Source organism: Geotrypetes seraphini, chromosome 3 (genome assembly GCF_902459505.1).
Source record: "Geotrypetes seraphini chromosome 3, aGeoSer1.1, whole genome shotgun sequence".
NCBI lineage: Eukaryota > Metazoa > Chordata > Amphibia > Gymnophiona > Dermophiidae > Geotrypetes > Geotrypetes seraphini.
In genome coordinates, this window is record NC_047086.1 from 340759703 (window position 1) to 340786248 (window position 26546).

At 41.4% G+C, this 26546-nt stretch overlaps 3 long non-coding RNA genes across 4 annotated transcripts in view; 2 read left to right on the forward strand and 1 right to left on the reverse strand.

Moving 5' to 3' along the window:
• Positions 1–940, forward strand: part of LOC117358251 — a 64619-nt gene extending 63679 nt beyond the window's left edge. For both annotated transcript variants that reach the window (XR_004538977.1, XR_004538979.1), the window contains exon 7: positions 671–940. This is a non-coding gene — a long non-coding RNA (uncharacterized LOC117358251). The remainder of the gene's footprint in view (positions 1–670) is intronic.
• LOC117358252 lies at positions 1–26112 on the reverse strand. The gene is made up of 3 exons (XR_004538980.1): positions 26017–26112; positions 25191–25381; positions 1–675 (listed from the first exon to the last, which is right to left on the reverse strand). It is a non-coding gene; the product is annotated as an uncharacterized LOC117358252 (long non-coding RNA).
• A 57-nt stretch (positions 26113–26169) lies between these two features.
• The window catches only part of LOC117358253, a 44926-nt gene continuing 44549 nt past the window's right edge, over positions 26170–26546 (forward strand). Inside the window, exon 1 of the long non-coding RNA XR_004538981.1 lies at positions 26170–26262. This is a non-coding gene — a long non-coding RNA (uncharacterized LOC117358253). The remainder of the gene's footprint in view (positions 26263–26546) is intronic.

Genomic DNA, 26546 nt, shown 5'->3' on the forward strand with positions numbered 1-26546 from the left:
GAGGGCTTAGAACCCTTTCTAGACCTCAAGGTTGAAGGGTCTTCTTCAGATTGTGCATGAGTCTCAAGAGTTTGTTGGACTGCCCCTGTTCTCAGAATCAATGAGGTTGAAGTTGCAGTACTGCTGTAAGTAAAGAAGCACTCCAACCTCTCTTTAAACTTCTTCACAAGTTATTGTGTGAAGTCTGCCATTGACAAAGGGATGGGCATAGGAATGGCCACATCCTCCTGAATTACTTTTAATCTGGGGTCTCAGATCCATGGAAGCTATTGCACCCCTCTCTGATGCCATGGAAAATGAGTGGTCCTCACGTCAAGAACGCTTGGAGGACACTGGTGAACTTGATGCCTCAGTGCCATACTTCAAAGAGGGACAATGTTGAGGCATCCCAGCTTTTACCAGACTACTGACATCATGCTTCCTTGACACTGATGAAGTCAAAGGCAAATCCTTCAGATGAGAAATGGATGATAACCATTACTGGTGGCCTCTACTGATGCTCAGTGTCAAGGGTGATTGAGACACTCTTGATAATGATGCATCCCCTGCATTTGATGCAGCTCTGGGGTCCATTGAGTCTGATGTTTCTGATGCAGATGTCAAAGGACTGGTCTTGTCTCTGCCAAAAAGCTTTTCTTTCTTCTTTTCTCTCCCATGAATCCCTCTTTAGGACATCTGGAAACACAGATAGATAAGAGGGATTATGGTTGGGTCCCAGACATTGCAGACACCAACCAGGAGTATTCATAACAGATATGATCCTATTGAACTGGGAACAGTTTCTAAAGCTGCTGGGGATCTTCTTGAACATATTGTCTGGAAAAATAGCCACAGCATATATCAAATAAGGGAGCTCAAGGCCTAAAACAGCCTCAAAATGAGCTGATGAGAAAAAAAAATAAAGAAAATATGTAAAGAACTGAAAAATTTAACTAGGGCAGCCTATTACATTACATTACATTACATTAGGGATTTCTATTCCGCCTGTGCCTTGCGGTTCTAGGCGGATTACAATATAGAAATATCTGGAATATTCCAGTAGAGTTACATTTCAGGATAAGAGTAAGTTACAGGAACAGTAGTGAGATATGAACTACAATTTCACAGAAGATAATACTTGTTACAGAAGATAGTACATATAACGGAAGATAATGCATTTAACAGAGGTAATACATGTTAACTCGATCGGTTGAATCGGGTGTAGTGTAGCAGAATTACAGTACATTCTAGATCGCAGATAAAAAGATAATATAGGTGGGTATTTCCGAAGTCGTTGATTGGGAGGCCATTGGGTGGCGGTTAGAGTGATGGGAGATATTTTTTGAACAGTAATGTTTTTATTTCTTTGCGGAACTCTTTTATGTCTGTTGTTTTGGTCAGTAATTTTGAGATGTCAGAATCTATTTTAGCTCAGGACAAAAGATCGTATGATAGCAACATGATTTATATACAAGGTAGATTTGTTCTAGAATTTTGCCGAATATAAGTGTTGAGGCTATTGCAACACAAAAGACATCAGAATGGTTCTGTGGAAAACGAGTGGCAAGTGGGAAGAGGCACACGTGCGCAGTGAGACTTTCTGAAAAGGTCTGGAAAATATGCTGAAAACAATTTCCAGCAGGGGCTCTTTTAGATGAAGTTGACATTTGCGGGGTATAAGAAACAATATGGTATGGTATGGTAAGTCACCCATGGGTGAGGATTCAACTGCCCTGCTTGTCTTCAGGGAATTGCTTTACCATCTTTAAGGATTAAAATCACAATTCCTGCAGAAGGCAATTGGGAAGTGTTGGTTCTTGGCAAGTACATTATCCTAAGCACATAGCTCCTCTGTCTTGGTCTTGGCCTTGACCTGGGAGCTGTAAATACTGCTCTGTCATAACAAAAAAAAGCCAGGGTATTCCCGCAGAAAGAAAACTAGCATAAAAGCAGAACTGAGGTTAATCATTAAACTTTATGGGTACATCTGACTCAGGTGAATTCTCTGCTGACACCACACATAGAACTGTAATCTGGATTAGGTTCTGACATTTAGAGTCTGCTCACTTAACTACGGTAATGCCACTCAAACAGATTTCTGATAGAATGCCAGGGTTACCTCAGACTTGCAGAAACAGGGAAAGGGGATCATCTCGTCATATACCATATTATGACTTTGATCCAATTGAGCTTTCACATATAGTCACATGTAATAAATTCTATAGGGGAAGGGAATTCTATAGGGGAAGGGCTGTGGCTCATTGGTTGAGCTGCTGCCCCTACACTCAGAGGTTGTGAGATCAAATCCTGACTCTGCTCTTTGTGACCCTGGGCAAGTCACCTAATCCTCCAGTGCCCACTGCTTTGAATGTAAGTCCCCCATTCCCTTTCCCTATCCTCACTATGATGAAACAGGGAAAGAAGAAAGGTCAATCAGCAGAGTTTGCTAGCTTTCAGCTTAAATAATGCACTGAAACCCAATTTTAGCAGGTCAGCTTCCATTTGAAACAATGCTTTAGGTTTCTGTGATATTTCAGCCTACATGTGTTGATGACACTCGGCTGAAAATGGATGTGATTCATAGTGAGCTAGTCATGCAAAAAGTGACAGATCTACCCTGTATGCAGCTCAATATCTGTGTGAATTACATTCAGCACCTTCTGCCTCTTAGAATGCATGAAGTGAAGTTTCGACAAAGCACAGTTCCCCCACCTTCGACTCATCCTCCTACCTGCCTGAGGGAGGATGCAAATGCTGGGAAATTATTAAATAAGAGAACCCAGAGAATGAAGAATTGAATGTAGTTGTCGGACAGCTTTTACATCTTCCCTTAGGAACAGAATTAATAGGAATCATTACCACACAAGTGATCATTTTTCAGAAGTCGGAATTTTTACTTTGAAAACACAGCTTCTGGTCTGAAATATTACTTTCCTGGATTTTTGAAGGGAGCTTTCTCATCTGTTCTTTTTTGAGGTATGATCAGAGAAAATTTAGTTAGTTGTTTTTAACTCAGCGCTAACCTACCAAAATTAATTGTCAGTTGCCAAGGGTTGGTTTTCATTTTTATTTTTTTGAGTGAGCCTATCATATATTGTTCCATGTTGAGTTTATTTTGTTTATGAAAGGCATTTTAAGTTTCTTACACATTTTTTTGCAGAACAATGCATTTGTGCAGTGACTCGCAATGCATATTGCAATTTTCTGTGTCATACTTTTTTTCACCCCCTGAAGAAGTCACTGGTGAAATGGAGGTCTATAGTGGGATAGAAAAGTTAAGTGCTGTGTTAGAAAATTTTATTTTAATTTTAATATTTTTCAATCTAGTTTTAGGAAGTTTCACAGTAAAGAAACTGTTATTAGCATAGGCGTCAGAACAGGGAGGGGGACCCCACAGGGGCCATGGCCTCTTCAAAAATTGACAATCAGAAGAATGGATCTCCTGACTCCCCCCACCTACCACTCCCCGCCGCTGAAATTTAAAATCTTCAAGCAGCCAACAGCGCAATGAAGCCAGCTTCCCGCCATCAGCCTGCCCCAGAAGTGTTCTTTCTGCAGCATCCTGCCTACATCGAATTTAAAATAATAAAATGGGGAGAGCAGAACACACACAACTGCAGTCATGCGTGCAGAAGGAAAATCTGTAGAGGGCGCTAAACTGCACAGTGAAGTACACCAGAGGCAGAGTGAAAAATCTGTAGTGGATTCCTTCTGCTGCATGTGAGTATGGGGAAATAACCCAGCTGTCTAGAATGTCTCACCTATTGCACTGGAAAAAATGTTAGGAATTATCAGGAAAGGAATGGAAAGCAAAGATGAAAATATTACAATGCTCTTGTATTGCTCTATGGTACAGCCACACCTCAAAAACTGTGTGCAAAAAAGATATAGCGGAATTAGAAAAGGTACAGAGAAGGGCGATGAAAATGATAAAAAAAGATGGGACAACTTCCCTATGAGGAAAGGCTAAAGCAGCTAGGGCTCTTCATCTGGGAGAAGAGATGGCTCAGGGGTGATATGAACGTGGTCTATAAAATACTGAGTGGAGTGGAAAGAGTAGATGCGAATCGCTTGTTTACTATTGTCAAAAATACTAGGACTAGGAGGGCATGCAATAAAGTCACTAAGTAGTAGATTTAAAACAGATTGAAGAAAATATTTCTTCACACAACGTGCAATTAAACTCTGGACTTCGTTTCTGGAGAATGTGGTGAAATCAGCTTTTAGATTTGGATAATTTCCTAAAAGAGAAGTCCATAGGCCATTATTGAAATGACGGGGGAAATCCACTGCCTATTCCTAGGATAAGCAGCATAAAATCTGTTGTACTACTTGGGATCTAGCTAGGAACTTGGGACCTGGATTGGCCACTGTTGGAAATAGGATACTGGGCTTGATAGACCTTTGGTCTGTCCCAGTTCTTAAACTCATAATTGAAGCCAATTTACTAATTAAGGGCTCCTTTTACTAATTGGTGGTAGAGGTTTCTACTGCTGGCCGGCAAGGTAAATGCTCTGATGCTTATAGGAATTCTGTGAGTGTTGGAGCATTTAACTCGCTGGCTTGTGGTAGAAACCTCTACCACCATTTAATAAAACTCAGCATATGTTAGGTACTAAACTTTAGATGCCTATTTATTTAGATGCCTTTTATAAAATTTCCCCCAAATAGTTTAAGTATTTAATTTAATTATTTATATATCACTTATATCCGAAGTGGTTTACATTCAGGTACTTTATCATATTTCCTTATCTGTCTCTGTGGGCTCAAACTCTATCTAGTATACCTGGGACAATGAGGGGATTAAGTGACTTGCCCAGAGTCACAAGGAGCAGTGAGGGATTTGAACCCACAACCTCAGGGTGTTAAGGCTGTAGCTCAAACCTCAGCGCCACACACATTTCCCTTCATTCCGCAATACCTTTCAGATCTATGCAGTTAAACAATAAGTGTAATCCCTCATGTATGAACGCTGCTGTTTCATCAAAGGTTGTAAATGATAGTCCAAATACTGAGATAGTGACTCGAATGGTGAATTCTTACAAGACACTGTTGAACGCCCGGGGTGGGGGTGGGGGGGGGGGGTTAACCAAGGATTTATGAATTTTGAGAATGAAATATATACATATATATATATATATTTCATTCCAAAAATTCATAAATCCTTGGTTAACCCCCCACCCCCACCCCGGGCGTTCAACAGTGTCTTGTAAGAATTCACCATTCGAGTCACTATCTCAGTATTTGGACTATCATTTACAACCTTTGATGAAACAGCAGCGTTCATACATGAGGGATTACACTTATTGTTTAACCGCATAGATCTGAAAGGTATTGCGGTATACAGATACCATGTTATATTATGTTATGTTACTCATCTTATACAAAGTTTGGACAATTTGATTGATTTGAATCAAGATTCCATCATTTTGGCAACATCGGATGCCAATGCTTTATATACAGTACCAATATTACTCAGGAGAAAGCATTAGGCATTATAAATATTGCTTTGAATCAGATGGATTTGTTGCATCAGCAAATAAAGTTATTAAGTGATATGGCAGGATTTGTGATTTAAAAAAACAATTATTTTAATCAGATATTTCTTACAAATACTTGGAGTAACTATGGGTGCTACAGTAGTAAGGCAGAATTTGAGCAAGATCTGTATATAATTCACCTTATGTAAGTCAGATTATTAGTTGGAAAAGATTTACAGATGACGTACTTTTGATATGGAATGGGGATTGGGACACATTATTTCTGCAATATTTAAATGTGCAAGGTACACATGCAACTTTTTCAACTCAAATTGGTTATCACGAATAGTGTGGCATAGTGGTTAGAGCTACAGCTCAGCACCCTGAGGTTGTGAATTCAAACCCCACACTGCTCCTTGTGACCCTGGGCAAGTCACTTAGGGCAGGATTCACTAAATGGATGGTTTTAGTCAAGGGAAATCTTGCCTCACCAATCGACTGCATTTCTTTGAAGGGGTGAATGAATATGTAAATAAAGGTGAACTGGTTGATATTATATATTTGGATTTTCAAAAGGCATTTGACAAAGTACCTCATGAAAGACTTCTGAGGAAATCAGCAAATCATAGGATAGGAGGTAATGTCCTTTTATGGACTGAGAACTGGTTGAAAACAGAGAGTGTATTTAAATCAGTGGTCTCAAACCCGCGGCCCGGGGGCCACATGCGGCCTGCCAGGTACTATTTTGAGGCCCTCCATATGTTTATCATAATCGCAAAAGTAAAATAAAACAGTTTCTTGATCATGTGTCTCTTTAGCTATAAATGCCAATATTATTATTAAGACTTAGCCAAAAGGAAAGATTTATAAACTATTAAGAGCTTTACCTCATGCAAAATTATCATTTCTTTAATAAAACATTAACTATGTTTTCTGAGGCCCTCCGAGTACCTACAAATCCAAAATATGTCCCTGCAAAGGGTTTGAGTTTGAGACCACTGATTTAAATGGTCAATATTCTCAATGGAGAAGGGTAAGTAGTGGGGTTCCGAAGGGGTCTGTGCTGGGACCGCTGCTTTTCAACATATATATCAATGATATAGAGATTGGAAATACAGGTGAGATAATTAAATTCGCAGATGACACAAAGTTGTTAAATCGCAAGATTGTGAAAAATTGCACGAGGACTTTGTGAGACTGGAAGACTGGGCATTAAAATAACAAATGACGTTCAATGTGAGCAAGTGCAAAGTGATGTATGTGGGAAAGAGAGACCTGAACTATAGCTATGTGATGCTAGGTTCTGTGTTAGGAGTCACTATCCAGGAAAAGGATCTAAGTGTTATTGCTGAGGATACATTGAAACCCTCAGCTCAATGTGTGGTAGTGGCTAAGAAAGCACATAGAATGTTAAGAATTATAATAATAATAATAATAATTTTATTTCTTATATACCGCTGTACCGTGAAGTTCTAAGCGGTTTACAGTAGAAACAGAAGAAATGCAATAAGTAAGATTAATTAAGATGAAGAGAGAGTACTTAGAGTTCCCTGACTGTCCCAAAGGCTCACATTCTTGCTAAAGTACTTGAGAAAAATAAATTAGTTAGGTTATAAACATAGAGTAGAAGAAGGTAGGAAAACAGTTCATAGGAAAATTAATTTTGAATACATTATACATTATATATTGTTCAAGGCGGAATACAAATTATAGGAGATTTGGACATTACCAAAAGAATTGCGTAATAAAGATTATCTAGATAAATTACATAACAGTGATTCATGTACATTACATGGTGTGGTAGAGGATTCAATTATGAAAATTACATATCAGGGAATCAAGTGATAAGAGAATATAGTGGAGAATATCAGTATATACGGTTTACAGGTTGGAAGTTACCTAATAATGTCATAAGAAGTTTATTGGATAGTGTGGAAAATGTTTATATAGGAATCAGAGTATGTATGATAGGAAAGGTTCTAAGAATTGATTAATGTGTTATTCTATAGAGGGAGAGCTTGTGCATAAAGGGAGGATATTAGTTGGTAATTATCAGGAAAGAAATGGAGAACAAAGATGAAAATGTTATAATGCCTTTGTATCGCTCTATGATATGGCCACACCTTGAATACTGTGTGCAGTTCTGGTTGCCGTATTTCAAAAAAGATATAGTGGAATTAGAAAAGGTACAGAGAAGGGTGACAAAAATGATAAGTGATAGGTCAACTTCCCTATGAGGAGAGGCTAAATTGGCTAGGACTCTTTAGCTTGGAGAAGAGATGGCTCAGGGGTGATATGATAGAGGACTATAAAATAATGAGTGGAGTGGAAAGGGTGGATGTAAATCTCTTGTTCACTTTTTCCAAAAATACTAGGAGTAGGGGACATGCGATGAAGCTACTAAGAAGTAGATTTAAAACAAACCAGAGAAAATATTTCTTCAAACAACGTGTAATTAAAATCCAGAATTTGTTACTAGAGTTTACAAAAGGTTTGGATAATTTCCTAAAAATGTGGTGAAATCAGCTTTTAGATTTGGATAATTTCTTAAAAGAGAAGTTCATAGGCCATTATTGAGATGGCTTGGGAAAATCCACTGTTTATTCCTAGGATAAGCAGCATAGAATCTGTTTTGCTACTTGGGATCTAGCTAGGTATTTGGGACCTGAGTTGGCCACTGTTGGAAACAATCAAGCCATTGTGACATCACTGATGAGGTTGGCTCTTAGGCACTGGTGGAATGTGGCATTATGACATCACAATCTCAGCTCTAGAATGTTGCTACTCTTTGGGTTTCTGCCAGGTACTTGGGACCTGGGTTGGTCACTGTTGGAATCAGGATATTGAGCTTGATGGACCTTCGGTCTGTCCCAGTATGGCAATTCGTATGTTCTTAAGGATGAGGAAAGAAAGAGGAGAGAAAAAGGTGACATACTTGATAGAAAAGGCACAGGGAGAAGATGCTGGATGGAAGGATGAGGAGAAAAAGAGGTGACACTGGATAGAAAAGAGGTAGAGGGGAGATGCTGGATGGAAGGGATAGGAGAGAGGGGGGAGAAATGCTAGGAGTCTTGTGAGCTGTGCTGCTTCTTTGTAGCTGCTTCTTTCTATTTGGATTTTTTGTGACTTTTATGTTTTTATATTTAAGACAGCCAAGGACCCTATAAGACCCCTGTGGAAGACATTTTGGGCTCCTTTTACTAAGGTGCGTTAGCGTTTTTAGCGCCCGCAGGAAATTACCGCACGCTACGCTTCTAGAACTAACACCAGCTCAATGCTGGCATTAAGGTCTAGCGCACGGGACAATGTAGCACGCGCTATTCCACGCGTTAAAGCCCTAGCGCACCTTAGCAAAAGGAGCCCTTTATTTTGCCAAAATACAGCCCTTGTTGGGTCATTTTTTATTTTATACATTATTTTTACATTATTATATTTATTTATAAGGATAGCCAATGTGCACTATGTAGCCCACTTAAATCACCAGTGGCAGGGCTTTAGCTTTGCAAAACCAGCCTTTAATGGACATTTTACAGCTTTGCAAAACCAGCCTTTAATGGCATTCAGTTTTTCAGGCTCTCGGCTCTTTGAAGTGATATATATTCATCCTGTTGTGGATTACCTTTTATAACAACAATGCATGGTAGATATTTTTTTGGACTATCCAGGATGGATTGAGTTTTGTGATGAAGGCCATGTTGGGACCTTTACAACAAAGTTTTTTTTTTATAGACTGAAGCTTGCTGGTTCGCTTGACATCTCATCTGCCCCTTTTTTAATATATATTTGTACTTTACCCAAGGCTACCAATCCAAGTCACCAGTACCTGGCAAAATCCCAAAAGTGTAAAAACAGATTTTATGCTGCTTATCCCAGGAATAGCTACTGGATTTACCACATTTCGACCTTAATAATGGGTTATGGACTTTTAGGAACTTATCCATACCTTTTTAACATCATTTTTTGAGGTTTAGCAAAGAGAAAAACAACAGACCAAAGTTAACCATTCTATAATATAAAAACAATACAGCATACAACAGTCAAATACAGCCACTAATAGCTAATTTACACAGTAGCAAATCCCCCTCCCCCCACACACTATGTAGCAAAATTGTTTTTTCTTAATTGCCTATGCCACAAAATATAGAAAAAGGGAGAAGAAAGAGGGAGGAGTTGGCACACATGGATGTAGGGGAAGGACAGAGAAAGGAAGGAGATAGTGTACATGGACAGTTGGGAAGGGAAGATATGGAAAAGTAGATACCGGTAGATTAGGGAAGGAAGCAGACAAATGGAAGGAAGTTGAAAGTTAAAAGTTAAAAGATATAGTGGGACCCCTCAAAGTATATTTAAAAGCCACGTGAATAGTGTATTACATCTAACTAACTCAGTGATTTTTGCACTTTATATTTTGATATACGAAGAGAAAACATTTTTCTCAGTATTTTTGAGTGACTACAAATCATATGGCCTATGTAATCTAACACCCAGTCTCAGAGAGTGATCAACGATATAAGAGGATGCAATGACTGGAAGGTGAACTCCTATTGCAGGGTGGCTTTTAAGCCTTCCCTTTGGAGTTTCATATCTCTGAGCACCTTATATACATAATTGATCACTCTCCCCAGACAGTTTCTAATAGAAGTCAATTTATTTTGTTGTGTAAAAATAGATGTAGGGCAGAAAGTGAAGGAGAGAAAAACAGCAAATGGATAAGAAGGCCCTCAACAAACACCAAAGATAAACCCAACAGTCCCACAGTAAAATGATAAAACCAACAAGAAAAAAATACTGTGGGAGTAGATGTTCGTGATTCAGGTTTATTCAGTCAAGAAAATGATGCAGTCAACAGTTCCAAACAAAGGAATCCACAATAGGTGTTACGGACCCAACAGGGTCTGTGTTTTGACTTAACCACCTTCTTCAGGGGTCTTATAAAGTGTAAGTGAATTGTTTACCATTGTTCCTCAATAAAGTAGCAGAATAGAAAAACAGTGAAATGTGAAATACTGATAGGAAATCATGCTTTTTCAGCCTTCACATGCTGAGGAAAGCTAGATCCTACTTCAGCCAACAACACTTTGCCATCCTTGTCCAATCCATCATCCTCTCCAAACTAGATTACTGCAATGCCATCTACTTAAATCTATCAAAAAAAAGTATTCTAAGACTCCAGCTAATCCAGAATACTGCAGCCAAACTGATCTTCTCAAAACGCAAGTCTGACCATGCCTCCCCACTCCTTGCCAAACTTCATTGGCTCCCAATAATCTCCAGAATCCATTTCAAATGTTCCTGCCTGGCTTTCAAGATCATTCACGGAATCCTGCCTCCTCTTATCCCACTGTCTTTCAACTCCTCCAGTCCCGACTCCTCCAGAACTGCCCAAAAGCTTAAACTAGCCTTCCCCTCTCCACGCGGCATCCACTATTCAGGCAAACTGGGAAAATCCCTTCTCTTCAAAATCACAGGTCTTTGGAACGACCTCACCACCCCGCTGCGGAACCTGAGCTTCCTTCAGTTATTCCACAAACAACTGAAAACCTGGCTTTTCAGCAAATTGTAGCTCTATCCTTCCCTCCTTTCTCTCCCCCCTTCTACACATAAGTTCATGTAATCCTTTTTCTTCTTCTCTACCCACTATTTTAAGTTCTTGTAAACCGTGTCGAGCTCCATTCTCATGGAGATGATGCGGTATATAAACTTAAGATTTAGATTAGATTAGGAAATTGAATGCTATGGTAATAATTGGTGAAGAAGAATCTGTAAGAGGTACATGCCAAAGGTGTGTGGTTATACGACAAAGACAAGCAAGAGTAAGAATGCTAATAAATAATATCAAAAGATAATTAAAAAGGTATATGATGTTAAAAACATATAAAAACTTTAAAATGGAGCGAACTTCAAAAATTCAAGAAAAGGGGGAAGGTGGAATTAAAGACATATTTGAATCAATAACATTTGGTTAAAGTGGAAAATTTACCTTATCAACATATAAATGTAATAAATCATAAAATTTCAAAAAATGACAGTGGAACTATAGCACATGATAATGTTACATAGAAATGGAAACTTCAATATAGTCAAAACATTATGAGGCGGAGGCCCTTGAAACTGAGTTAAGAGCACAGACAGAAGGAAGGGCAACCAGAGACTGGGAAAAGATGATTAGAAAAATATAATCACCAGAAAACAAAGGTAGGAAAAATTATTTTATTTTCAATTTAGTGATTGAAATATGTGAGTTTTGAGAAATTAAATAAATAGGAATGAATGTTGTAAAGCGTTATTGGTGTCATAGCTTTTCAGCTCCCCCTCGTACATTGGGCTGTTCTTGGGCTGCTTTTTCAAGATAATTGGGCAGGATTATAAAAAATATCTGGCAATACTGAGTGGGACTCAAGAGGGGAGCCACTAGATTATACCAGAGCATTTCTTTCCGTGTCAGATTAGATTGGGTAGGAAGTGGCCCCTAGACCACCAGGGCTTTTGGAAATATTTGTAGTGTTGGGGGCAGGGGTGGATGCAAAACTGATGGCCTTTTTTATGTCCCCCTTCCTGTCAAAGCATGAGCCTAACACTACTGGGGGGAGGGGGTACTTCAGCAATGAGGTGCAGTTTACTACCATAGCAGACACTGCTTTTTTCTGACAGCGCATGCTTTTTAATGTGGCAGTAATCTGCATGCTCACACATGACTGCATCCTGGCAGAAAACTTTTGCATTAGAAGCCTTACGCTCAGCCATCAGCTTTCTGCATCAAACCCTGTAAGTCTTAATCATGGGATGAAATCATGCAGGGATCAATTCTGCAAAATTTTTTCCTGAGTTATACAAATGGCAAATTTCTGGAGCCACCCTATGGCATTTCTGCTAGGCTGCAAAAAAGATTCCAGCCCACTAGCCCAGTGCAAGAAATGGATTGGAAAGTGAGGGGGGGGAGGAGTGGTAGGAAAAAGTTTGGCTCTGTCCTACAGGGATTTATTCCTGTATGTATGCTCTTATACACCTCCAGATTTGCTGGGGAGGCCTTCTTGAATACGGTATTGTTGCATTCGTCCTGGTATCAACAGCTGGGGCCTCACTGGGGTTCTGCTGCTGGTGAGCTTGCAAGCTAATGAAACCTAGGCTAGGAGCAGCTGCCTGAATCTCTGTCAGACTGCATCTGGCACCCATCTATCTTCCAGCCATCTGAATTCACCTCTGAAAAATCCGCACAAAAGCAGCCGCTCAGCTCCCTGCAGCTACTCCAGCACACCAGCCTTTGTCTCTCTAAATCTCTCAAGAAATTCTAAACCATTTCTTTTATTATTTTCCCCTCCCATTTTACTGCAAGAGTATTTCAGAAGATGGCATTTGAAATAAATATTATAAAGTTCCCCCCACCCCACCCCGTTTAAGTAAAAATCTTGTCAGCATTCGGTCGACTCTCATTAGACCGAGAAACTGTACGTTTAGGGGTTTTCCAAAGGAGACACTGTGGTGCCTGCAGTCCTCAGACGGGGAGGGGCGTCTGCTGTACAATTCCTGAATTGTTGTCATGGTTATTAAATATGTTGCTAGTAAAACTCCCCAAAAAGTCTAGACCGTATTAACTGTGGCAAGATTCGATGGGGTGGGAAGTGGGGGGCACAGGAGGGAACTGGCTGTTTATAAATAAAAATACTAATCATTTAAAGAAACATGTAAATAAATGCTCACGATAATATTAAGCAATTAAATCAATGAGTGCGTCTGAAACATTTCTCGCTAACATGAATTCCTGTGAAGAATAGTTCTGGGACGATTTACACCAGTTATCCCTGCTATGTGCGGTGTGCAGTTAAACAACACTGGGAAAAAAGCCTGGGTTACTTTGCATCCATCCACCTCTGAGACGTTGATTCGGCAAAGTACAAGCTGAGCTGCTCAGTTAACCTCCCTGCAGCATAACAACAACAAAAAAAAAATAAATGCAGGCAGCTGAATGGTCAGGACTTTTTGTCAATGAGCCCTAAAGCAGCAGTGGTCATGAAGCAAAAATTACACTGAAACTGGCAGCATTTCCAGGACAACAATGCACCATAAACATGTGAATAATGATGCAGTGAGCAGTCATGCTACAAAAACCAGCCACTCCCACTCCAGGCCTTCCCAAGGGAGTTCAAGGAGTGCCATCCACAGCTCAGAAAGCAAGGGTAATTTTAGGACTACAGCACTGACCACCATCTTAATTCAAATGTATTTACTTTATTGACTTGTTAAATCATCCTTTCTACATAATGAATCAAAGCTGTTTGCATTGCTGCTTCAAAGAACCATGGCTTCTTTACCCATCCCTTTCATCTCCCTCCCCACCTATTCACATAATTAGGCCCATACCATTAAAACCCCAAATTCTCTTACTTCTTCCGGAGCAAAGCCGGCAGACGAGTCATCGGGGGACTTTCCTGCACCTCAGCGCAGCTGCCGACTCTGCTCTAGAGCATTGTTTTTCAACCTTTTTACACCCGTGGACCAGCAGAAATAAAAGAATTATTTTGTGGACCGGCAAACTACTAAGAATGAAATTTAAAAAACACATTTCCGCCCCGTCTCCGCAAGTTCAGTCCCAGCAAACCATCTGATCCCATCCGCATAAGTCTCAGTTATGATTTTATATTGAACATATTTTATTAAAGTATAAAAAGAAACAATATTCTGTACAATTGTCATTTTCTAAATATAAAGAGCAAGGCCCAACAAAACCCCTGTCTCCCCTCCCCTTCACATATATCCCCTCTACTATCAAGAAAACTGAAAAAGCCAAATTATTATAGAATGCTACACAGAAATATCATGCTAACAGAATACTGCAGTCACACATGACAGGAATAGTGTTAGGGGAATGCTCCCTGGTCCGATAGAGCCCTACGCTAGCTGGAAGCTAAAGAAGCACTGCCTGGGCTTTGCAGTCCCCAGTTATGTTTCTAGCAGGATACATATTTCAAATCTGATATATTCTAATGACAAAATAGAAATAAAAAGATTTTTTTCTACCTTTTGTTGTCTCTGGTTTCTGCTTTTATTTTCTCTTCACTCTTTTCCTTCCAGTGTCTGCCCTTTCTCTTCAATCCAGCATCTGCCCATTCCATCCACTGTCTGCCCCTTCCAGAAACTCTCTGTCTCCCCCTGCCATCTCTCCTCTAGACTCCTCCCCCCTTTGGTCTGGCATCTATCATCTTCCCTCTGTTCCCTCATGGTCTGGCATCTTTCTCCTTTCATCTCTCTTTCCCTCCCCCTGTGGTTTTTAGCATCTCTCTCTTCTCATTTCCTCCGCTCAGATCTGATATCTCTGTCTCCTTCCCCGTTCTCTGGCATCTCTCTCTCCTCTCTCTCTCTTCCCTTTCCTTCTCTGGTCTTCTTTAATTTCTGCGTCCGTCTAAATTAAATTTGTTCTTACTATACAGTTATCAAATTCCCTCTTTTCACTATGTCTACCCACAGCATGCCACCCCTTTCCTTCACCCCTCCACTATCTCACTAACTCTATCTTCTTCCCCCATCCAGCATATGTCCTTTTTCTTTATCCCTCCTTCCATCCAGTATGTGTTCTCTTTCTCCACTTCCATTCAGCATTTGCTCTCCCTTATCCCCACTTCTATCATCTGCCGTCTTCTCTCTCCCCACTTCCATCATCTGCCCCTTCTCTCTTTTTCCCCCCACTTCCATCATCTGCATCTTCTCTCCTCTCCGTTCTCTCCATTTCCATCATCTTCCCTCTTCTCTATCCCCACTTCCATCATCTGCCCCTTCTCCCCACTTCCATCATCTGCCCCTTCTCTCTCTTTCCCCCCACTTCCATAATCAGCCCTCTTCTCTTTCCCCTTTCTCTCCACTTCCATCATTTGCCCCTTCTCTCTCTTTCCCCCCACTTCCATCGTCTGTCCCCTTCTCTCAATCTCTCCATCCACCACAGGCCCATCTTTCTCCCTTCCTCACCTTTCCGATTTTGGCAACAAGATCGGCAAGCCCCCCTCCCCCCTCCTGCGACAGCACTCAAGTTCGGCCTCCTCCCGGCATCAACAGAACTTCAGATCGGCATCAGGTGCTCAGTCAAACTGTTCCCTCTGACTGAACTGCCTGGGTGGAAACAGGAAGCTGAGTCAGGGGAAGCTTTTGACTGAGCACCTGTTGCCAATCTGAAGTTCTGTTGATGCAAGGAGAAGGAGGCCGAACTTGAGTGCTGTCGCGGGGGGGGGGGGGTGCCGATGCTGCTGAGTGCTGGAGGGTGCCAATGCCGCAGAGTGCCATCGCTGATACCGCTGAGTACCGTTGCTGTTGCAGCCCAGGAATTTTCCGGACCTGACTAGCTGTGCACCCCCCTAAGGCTGCACCCGGGGCGGACTCCCCCCGCCCCCTCTTGGTACGCCACTGCTACAAACAATCCAAAATACAGCTCTGAGACTCGTCTACTCACTGAGGAAACACGACCATGTTACAGAAGCATACATCAACTCACACTGCCTACCAATCCAAGAAAGAATACTATTCAAATTCTACTGTATGCTATTTAAAACCTTAATTGGAGACAGCCCAACCTACCTGAACAACCTCCTCATCCAAACTACCTCAACTAGACGTAGAAACCCCCCCACCAATCAAAGAAGTTAAATGGAAAAAACTATACGATGGCCTCCTAGCCACCTAAGCAGCAAAACTAGAGACCAGATCTCCTATGTACTGATAACCGCAGACTACAAATGTTCAGAAATAAAATAAAAACTATACTCTTCAAGAAATTCCTGAAACAGTCCTAACATCACAAATACCTTCCTTCCTCCCTCCTTCTTCTTGCCACACAGATACTACCTGCTCTACTCTTTACCTTCTCTAGAAATGACCAATGATCTTCCATTGTAACCCACCGTTTATAACTCTTTTGTAATCCACCTTGAACCGTAAAGTAATGACGGAATAGAAATCTCTAATGTAATGTAATTGTGTGTATATGAAAAATGAATGGAAGAAATGGCATTTACAATTAATAGTAGTATTATTTGGTTAAGGTTTGAGGTGGAGTTTGAGGGGGTCTGGGGTGGGGTCTTGGGCAGAACTTTTGGGCCCTCCAAACAAAAAAAGCGTTCCACTGACTGACTACAAAAGAGGGCATCTCCTAGAGACCAAGACCATTGTGATTCACTGTTGTGGTCAATCAAGAAGCTCCTTGGCTTCCTGATCCCTGGGCAAGGTGTTTGCTTTATATCCAGTCTGATCCTCTGAAGCTGACATTGAATTAAAAAGGGAAAACTGGTTGAGAGAGAGAGAGAGAGAGAGAGAGAAAGCACGAATGGGAATTCAGTCCTGGCCCTTGGCAGCTGCTAACTGGTCTGGTTTTTAGGGTAAGCAAGATGTGGAAATTCATGTGTTTCTTTTAGTCCACATGAGTATGCAATGTACAGTGGTGCCTCGCATAACGAACGCCTCGCACAGCGAATGCTGCGCACAACGAACTTCATGTCTTGCTTCCTACAACGAACTTCGTTTCACACAACGAAGTCGCCCGAGCTGCATCCTTCCGCGCAGGCACTGCGCTTAACTGCCCTCTCTCCGCCTGGCTCCCTGTGCAGTGGCGCTACATATTTTAAACCCCCCTGCCGCCGCTGCTGCATATTTTTAAGCCTCTGCCGCCACCGCATATTTTTAAACCTCCCCCCGCCGCCACATATTTTTTTAAAAAAGCCACCACTGCTGCAACTTTAATCTCACCCGCTCACTCGTAACTGGTGGTCTAGCAAATTTCCCAGCCAGAAGCGCAGAGATCAAGAGCAAGCCTTCTGTGCTACTGCCTGGGCCTGCGCTGATCTCTGAATGGCTGCAGTCAGCTCTCGCGGGACTCACAAGAACTAACAGCAGCCATTCGGAGATCGGCATGGGCCCACACAGGCGTGCAGAGGAATTGCTCCTGATCTCTGCGCTTCTGGCCTGTACGCCACTGGCTGGGAAAGATGGGAGGAATTAAAAAAGGTACCGAGGGGGGATGATTAAAAAGGTACTGGGGAGTATGTGGGGGGTGATTATAATACACAGCAAGGATCAACAAAACCCCTGTCTCCCCTCCCCTTCACATATATCCCCTCTACTATCAAGAAAATTGAATAAGCCAAATTATTATAGAATGCTACACAGAAATATCATGCTAACAGAATACCACAGTCACACGTAGCAGGAATAGGGTTAGGGTAGTGCAACTAGGGCAACTGTCCCCCCTGGTCAAAGAGAGCCGTAAGCCTCTGCCTGGACTTTGCAGTCCCCAGTTGTGTCTAACACCAGCTCTAACAAGATAAATTTATCTTTTTTTATGTCATCTTAGCATATTTTATGCTACAGAACGAATTATTTTTTTTAACATGTATTGTTATGGGAAAACGCGTTTCACATAACGAACTTTTCGCATAACAAACTTGCTCCTGGAACCAATTAAGTTCGTTGTGTGAGGCACCACTGTATATCCATTGTGCTTAACCAAAAAAAAAAAAAAAAATAGATTGGTGGTGGTTCTCAAGGGCTAGCTTTGGACATCACCTAAATGGCAGTAGTGAAAGAGAAGGAAAGGAAGGGGTGTTCCTTGACAAAGTTTTGGCGAAATCTATGTTGGAACTAAATCCCTGGCCATTCATCTAATTAAAAGACAGATGAGTATTTGAATACCAAGGGTCTCTTCTATTAAACTGCGCTAGCACTTTTCTAGCGTGGGGAGCTGCGCTGAATGGCCTGTGCTACTCCTGACGCTCATAGAGTTCCTTTGAGCGTCGGGAAAAGCGCGGTCCATTCAGCGCGGCTCTCTGCACCAAACACTGCTAGCGCAATTTAATAGAAGAGGGGGTAAGTTTAAAATAAATTCAAATCTATTTAAGGCAAATGACACATGTTTAAGTGACTGATGATGAGTTTAGTGACTAGTCTGCTTATATAAGTTGGTTTATTTCAGTGGCACCGGCTGAGGTCTGAAGATGGAATCCTATGAATTATAAGTTTGAAGCTGGTGTGTGGTTATGTTCTTATTACTCTGAACCTCCTGAGGGGTCACATTATTTGGCTGCAATCATTGGGTCACAGCCACAAAAAAAATTTGATAAACACTTATATAGCTCTTGGATTTAACACGCTTTCTCAGTAATAGGATAAGGCAAGTTACATTCAGGTACTGTACATATTTCCCTGTCCAGGAAGGCTTAACAGTCTAAGTTGTACATTAAGTAACGGTAAGTTACTTAGCCCTCCACTGCTTCATGTACAAATAAAATGGACCCTTTATTAAGCTGTAGTCAGTGCTACTGCACGCTAACCACAGTGTAAAATGGCCTTCTGTATGACACACTCAGACATCCTGAGATAAAATTGGCGCATACTAATATGCATACTCTGAATTTTAAATATATTCTTGTTGGAGGAGGCTTGTCAAGGGCGGAGAGTGGGCATTTCTGTATGAATCAGTTAGTGTATCTACATTACCATACACTATTGGTTAGTGCAGGAATAGTGCGTGAGCCCTTACTGCCTACTGCCAACTCCCCCCTCAACTCAGACTACAGAACTCACTAACGACATTCCGGAAAATGGTAAAGACCCTCCTCTTCAACTAAAGGTCACCCTCAGTCTACAGCCAACCCCTTAAACCCCATCTCTACCCTTCTTTCTCCATTCTAATCTTCTGCCAAAAATTTCTGTATAGTCCACTCTCAGCCTATACTCAAATAACTTGTATCTAAACTAAACTACTTATATTTAAGAACATAAGAACATAAGAAGTTGCCCCCGCTGAGTCAGACCAGAGGTCCATCCTGCCCAGCGGTCCGCTCCTGCGGCAGCCCATCAGGCCTAGTGCCTGAACAGTGATCCCTGATTAATTTACCTCTAATCCCATCCCTATAATCTACCTCTACTCTTATCTGTACCCCTCAATTCCTTTGTCTTCCAAGTACCTATCCAAAGCTTCTTTGAACCCCTGTAGCGTGCTCCTGTTTATCACATCCTCCGGTAGTGCGTTCCATGTATCCACCACCCTCTGTGTGAAAAAGAACTTCCTAGCGTTTGTTCTAAACTTCTCCCCTTTCAATTTCTCTGAGTGCCCCCTTGTACTTGTTGATCCCCTTAATTTGAAAAATCTGTCCCTGTCTATTTTTTCTATGCCCTTCATGATCTTGAAGGTTTCTATCATGTCTCCTCTAAGTCTCCGCTTTTCCAGGAAGAAAAGCCCTAGCCTTTTCAGTCTGTCAGTATATGAGAGGTCCTCCATGCCCTTTATTAGCTTAGTTGCTCTTCTCTGGACCCTCTCAAGTACCTCCATGTCCTTCTTGAGGTACGGCGACCAGAACTGTTCTTAATTTGCTGTATAGTCCCTATATTTACACTGCTGCACAGTCTCGTATGTCCAAGTATTTAAATCTACTGTATAATCTTGTATGTCCAATTCACTCCATTGTGAATGTTTACTTGTAAACCGTTCTGAGCTACTGGGAGGACGGGATAAAAATCTAAATAAATAAATACAAAAGAGATGTCAGTAAGTGCACACGTGCTAATATATTTTAATGGCCAGCTGCTAATGGTAACAGCACATGGCCATTTATACAAAAAAAAAAAAAAAAATTGGCAGTGGTAAAAATGTCCTTCTCGCATGGGAAAAATCCGAGCAAGGCCATGCTAAGTAGAGAATGACACATGAACAAATTTTTCCCATCCCCGCAGGGAATTATTTCCCCATCCCGTCCCTGTGAGTTTTTTTCCTGCCCCTGCCCCATTCCTGCAAGCTCTGTCCTCATCTGCACAAGCCTCAAACACTTTAAAATCTTAAGTGTTCGAGGCTTGTGCGGTTAAGGCAGAGCTTACATGAAGGGGACAGGGACAGTGACAAAACTCACTGGGACAGGAATGGGAAATTGAATTCCTGAGGGGACGGGGACAAATTTGTCCCTGTGTCATTCTCTAATGCTAAAGCCGCTTTTTTTTTTTTTTTTTACCATACTTTAGTAAAAGTGTGGAGAGGAAGATTCACACAGTTGCTCGCCTTGTACTATTACTGAAAAGGCAAGTATAAATAAGGAAATAAAATCCTCAAGGACCACGTTAAGGATCACTGTAATAAGCTATAGAAAACATCCATTTATTTTAAAATTTGGGAAGCAGGAAGAGAGTGTTCAGTGTCCCTATTATTTTTTTTTTTGGTTTAATTCTTTATTGATTTTCAAATTTTGACAGTGCAATACAACTATATTAAACATGAGCATTATACATAACGGACTTAAAATACACAAAATTAATACATTACCAATCCTTTTCTCTCTCCCTTCCCCACATAACTATTACACTGCATATGCATATATTATTACAATATTATAAATGAATATCTATAGCAATCCCAAATATCTTCCCCTCCCCCCACCCCACCCCCCCTTGGATGTGTAAGGAATCTATAAAAAGGGAGATATCTGACATTCATTGCAATTCAACATATGCAATCAATAGGCTCCACACCTTATTGAATATCATACTAGACCCCCAAGCACTCCGCATTCATTCTCTCATATTTATATGTGGAGCAAATATTTGCCCACCAAAATGTGTAATTCAGTCTGTCGTAACTCTTCCAGTTACGTGTAATCATCTGGATGGCTATTCCGGTCATAATCAAGAAGAGCCGGCTTTTATATCTATCTAAAGAAGGCTTAATATGCAATATTGTACCACAAATTATGGCTTCGTAGGTTAACGGGCTTGATGACTCAAGAATAATATTTATTTGTCCCCAAATTGACTTCCAGAAATTAAGTAGCATTGGACAATAATACAACAGATGATCCAAGGTCCCTCGATCAATATGACAATGCCATCATCTATTAGACTTAGAACTATCTACCTTATTCGAACGAACTGGGGTCCAAAAAATCCTATGTAATATGAATAACCAAGTTTGTCTCATAGATGCTGACGCTGTACTTTTTTTTTTCATCAAAGAGTTAGTAAAGTCATGAGAGGTTCTGCCTGAGCTTCACTTTGGCTCTTTTTGTCCTTTCCTATACCATAGTGGAGGAGTGGTATGCTGGTTAGAGCAGCTACCTCAGCAACCTGAGGTTATGAGTTTGATTCCCACTGCAGCTCTTTGTGACTCTGGGCATGTCACTTAACACTTCATTGCCCCATGTAAACCACCCAGAAAAAGCAGTGTGTTAAGTCCCATCCCCGTTTACTCTCTATCTGATTGGGGATGGCTCTGGGTCACCAAAAACAAGCTTAACTGGTCCTAGTTTGCACCTATGCCATGTAATTCTGATTTTTCCTAGGACAAATAGAATGCATCAGCCACATATAGATGTTTCATTGGACTGAAATGCTCTCCAATAGCTCAGAGAGATTTTTTTTTTATCCATTTGAGTATGCGCAGTAGCTAGGCAAGCCAAACATCCCCCTTCAAATCGTGCAAAATACGGCTATCAAGATCATCTGCGGCGCAAAAAAATACGATCACGTCTCTCCCCTTCTGTTCAATGCTCACTGGTTACCAGTGGAACATAGAATTAGCTATAAAATTTTACTTTTAACATTTACAACAAAAATAAATAATCAACCGGATTTTATTAACAGACTTCTAATTCCGCATAATACATCAAGATCTCTCCGCTCAACTTCTCAGAATCTTTTAGTCATACCCTCTTTAAAATTGAAAAATACACTGCGTTCCAATAACTTTGTGGTCACTGCTCCCGCTGCCTAACCACCTGCGCTATGAATCCGATATAAAACAATTTAAATCAAAACTAAAGACATTTTTGTTCCAAGACGCCTTTGGTTAATAACTGTCCTATTAAGGGCAAAGTTTAAAAAAAAAATTGTCATTTCTATCCTAACCTATTGTTTTATCCTTTAATGTTTTTCCTTTCCTATATCAATTGTAGTTCTCTCCCACTATCCTATTGTTTCATTTCGTATGTTTTTGATCAAAGCGATCTGTTAGTCTGTATCCCCCATTTCGTGTTTTATTGTTATTTTATAACTCGTTTTTATGTAATTTTACACTATCAACTGCTTAGAAACTCGAATAAGCGGTCTAAAAATTATTTTAATAAACTTGAAACTTCCTGCCTCAGTCTATTCTATCCACCCTTCCAGTTGCTCTCCTCCATTTCACATAAAGAAAGTGCTTGTTACCTGCTTATCATACTCTCTATCTCCTACTTATTCTCTTCTTACAGCCTAACCAAATCAAGCATACCTATCCACTGAGGACGGATCTTCACATCGGGCTAAAATCAAGAGAGGCTAGGTGTGATAGCCTTGCACCTCCATGTTCCCCTCTCAGGCCACAGCAGCAGGATACTGGACCCAAATCAGAAGAGAGGATGGGTGTGATGGCCTTGCACCTCATGTTTTCTCTCTCAAGCTGCTGCAGGAGGACATCAGGCCAAAATCAACAGTGGATGGGTGTAGGAGCGTTGCGTCTCCCAGTTCAAGTTTCAAGTTTATTAAAATATGATGCAAATGCTTAAAATAATATTTCAAAGCGAATTTCATATATTAAAAAACAGAGGTAACAAAAACACATAATAATACGTACAAAGACAAATTCTGAGGACAGACATACAGAAACAGAAGGAAAAAGGGTAGAACTACAATATTTTAGAGAAAGGCGACAGAAATCTGCATTATGTTCCCAGTTCTCCTTGCAGGAAGAACATGTGGTCTTCAAAAAACAAACAAGCCCAAACCAAACACCTCAGAGCCACTGGATAGTAGACTTGGGGGTGGGTCAGTAGAGTGGGCAGACCTGATGGGCTATGGCACTTATCTGCCATCATCTTCTATGTTTCTATGTTTCTATGTGCTGTGCACAAAGTCTTCAGGGTAAGGGTGGAGTGAGTTAACCTAGTATTATGTCGACGCAGAGAGTTCCCGCCCAACAATAAGGTTTTTTTCCACTCTCAACCTCAGCTTTGAGCCTTCTACTTCTGGCGCCTCCCAGTCACCATTTTGCTCTACTCTTCCAGACAGGACTGGACTCCCAGCATGTACCATTACACTATCCTCAATTTACTACTGAAGCAACGTGCCCTTAGTGCTGAGAATGCCAGCCCCACACATCAACATTGCTGAGACTCCCAGTCTTGACTACTGCCCTCAGCATGCCCACCTACATCAGTGCAGCTAGCAAGGTACATTGACAATGAGAGTTTCCTCCTCAACACCCAGTGTTGAGGGCTTTATGAGGTCCCAGGTACTGCACTTTCTTGTAGCTTAGCTTCGGACTGCCACACTTCCATAACTACTCAGCTGCCACTTCACTCTTCCTGAACAGAACCCAATATCCAACAGACTTCCAGGCGCTACCCCTTATGGGGGACTACTGGCTTGCACTCCCCGACCGCCACATTGTCAATGGTCCGTACCCACCATCAAGGCAGAGGCTCCCAGCCCTGACCACTGAGCAGTGGCGCTGAGCTTACTGGCCCCTCCTACTAACAGTGCAGAGGCTCCCAGCTCTAACCACCACTACTGGCACTGAGTAAACTCACGGGCAACAGCACTGAGGCTATCAGTGTTCTCCAACCAACCTCATCATCACAAGGGGAACCAGGTCACTTCCAGCTGAGACCAGCCTCAACATGGAGCCACACAGGTCTGACTGCTCTCCTCCCTACCCCATCAGTCTCACACACACACACCTCCTTAACCCACCAGTAACATACACACACAATCTAATGAAGGACTAATTTGTAATGAATTATCATCTACAACCTTGAAAAATGCAGTACCAAAGTGTGTCTATTGATGCCCTAGAGCAGTGGTTCCCAAACCTGTCCTGGGGGACCCCCAGCCAGTCAGGTTTTCAAGATATCCCTAATGAATATGCATGAGAGAGATTTGCGTACCTGTCACTCCAGTAGTGTATCAGGGTGAGAGGGGCAAGAGCTGGCCTATCCCCCCAAGTAAGAGGTGGCTGTCTGGGCTTAAACTTATTGCAGATTCCATTGCTTCATCTTGCACCTGGATTACTATACAGTTGAATACTGTTGTATCCCCCTCTACCTCTGATTTTTCTGCAGAGATCGGCACAAGCTGCTTTGATACCTGGGCATACTAGCTTCACAGTATCCACCCACACTGACCTTAAACTACCTTTATCAACATCCACTCTGCCACAGAGCCCTCATACTTAGCCAGCATCAATTCAAGCCTTTGTACTCTGATGCCAGCCTACATCACACGGCAAGAAGAATCTGTGCTTCATCCTATTCATACAGTGGCATGGGGAGGGCAAATGTGACTTCTGATTTCATTCCCCCACCAACAACACAACAGGATCATTGTCCTTCCTTGTTGGGGGGGGAGGGTCAATAGCACCGCATCTCACTACTTGTCATATTCTGCCAGGCACTTCTGCCTAGCCCCACTGAATCATGGGTGGAAGCAGCATACCGGATGAGAGGGTCCCAACCCCTGCTCTACCGGGTCAGTTTTCTCTTAACTCATCCCATCGCCTCCTCCCTCAGAACTTAACGCATCCAGAAAGCCTGCAAGGCTAAGCTCTTTTACCACATATACAAACCTCAGTCACCCAGAGACAGAGCTGCACAATGGTCTATATTTCAGGCAATGGACAGAACCAGAAAAACTAGACTGTGGTTCCTGCCAACGTAATTGGTCTCTTGGGCCCTCAAGTTTGACATCTGTTCTACAGACCCTGTTTAGGCTGCATACATCGTTGGTCCAACAACAAACCTGTTTGGTTCACTTTCTTAACGAGTGCAGTCTACTGTAGTTGTAGTTTACTCCTGAATCATTGAGATGGACCAGACCATACTAGTCAGCACTTCAAGGGTTGTGTGAATCAAAATCACCGAGGCACTTAGCTCCACTTTTGCCCCTTGGCTCAGGAGTCACCTACATGTGGCCGACACATTCCGCTTGTCCTAGGAGCAAACAAAATTATCAAGTTTCCAAGTTTATCATAGATTTGATATACTGACCATCAGCAAGTATCTGGTTGGTTTACAATACTAAAATTAAGGTACAATTTTAAAAGAAAGGGGGACATTTCATAAATATAACATAAGTGACTGATGAAACAGACAAATTTGGTACGAGAGGTACTGGGGTTGGGGCAATGAAACATACATCAAATAAAAGTAAAATTTAAGAGGAAGGAAAGAGAGGGAGAGGAAAAAAAAGGAAGGGGGGTGTCACTTTTTAAAAGCGGTTCTCATTTATCACTGAACTTAAGTGGAGTTGGCAGGGGATATGATCCTATCTCATATATGATATGCATCCCTGAATAAAAATGTTTTAAGTTTGCTGTTAAATTTATCGAGGGATTCTTCAAGTCGAATCTCGGATGGGAGAGCGTTCCAGAGCGCTGGGGCTGTAGCAGAAAATATAGTATCGCGAATATAGAAGAGCTCCTTAACTGGGGGAATAGTTAGTCAATTCTGGTTAGTAGATCTTAAGGCCCGTGAAGTGGCATAGGGGATAAGATATTTATCTAAGAAGGCTGGGGAGTGGGTGAGTTTAATTTTGAAAGCAAGGAGTATCTTGCATGTTGTCTTACCTGTAACAGAAGTTCTCTGTGGACAGCAGGATAAGTCTGCCACTCACATTCCCTTTTTGAATGATCTGTCCCTAGCTAGGGAATGAACTGAAGTAGGAAATAGGATGGGCTGGGCTTACCAGGCAGAGATAGCTACTGCACATGCTCAGAGGGATTTAAAAAAAAAAAAAAAATCTGAGCTGTGGGAGCGCATTTCTATCCATGTGGCTAATTTATCCTTCTGTCCACAGAGAACTCCTGTTACAGGTAAGTAACTTCATTTTTCTTAGGGAAATCAAAACTACAAAGCCTTTGCATACAATGCATGGCTACCTGAACTGACTTAGCTTGTCCTCGATATCCTGGAGCTTCCCTCTGTCACATAATCTCACTTAATTTAACATCTGAATTCAGGAGTAGCAAACTCTCAATCTGGAGAGCCAGCAAACTGCTCTATGTTTCAGGATAATCAAATTATGTAAATTAATCCCAAAGCTAAGGCCATTGAACACAAAAAAAAAAAATCTCATGAATATTCACAGGTAAGATGC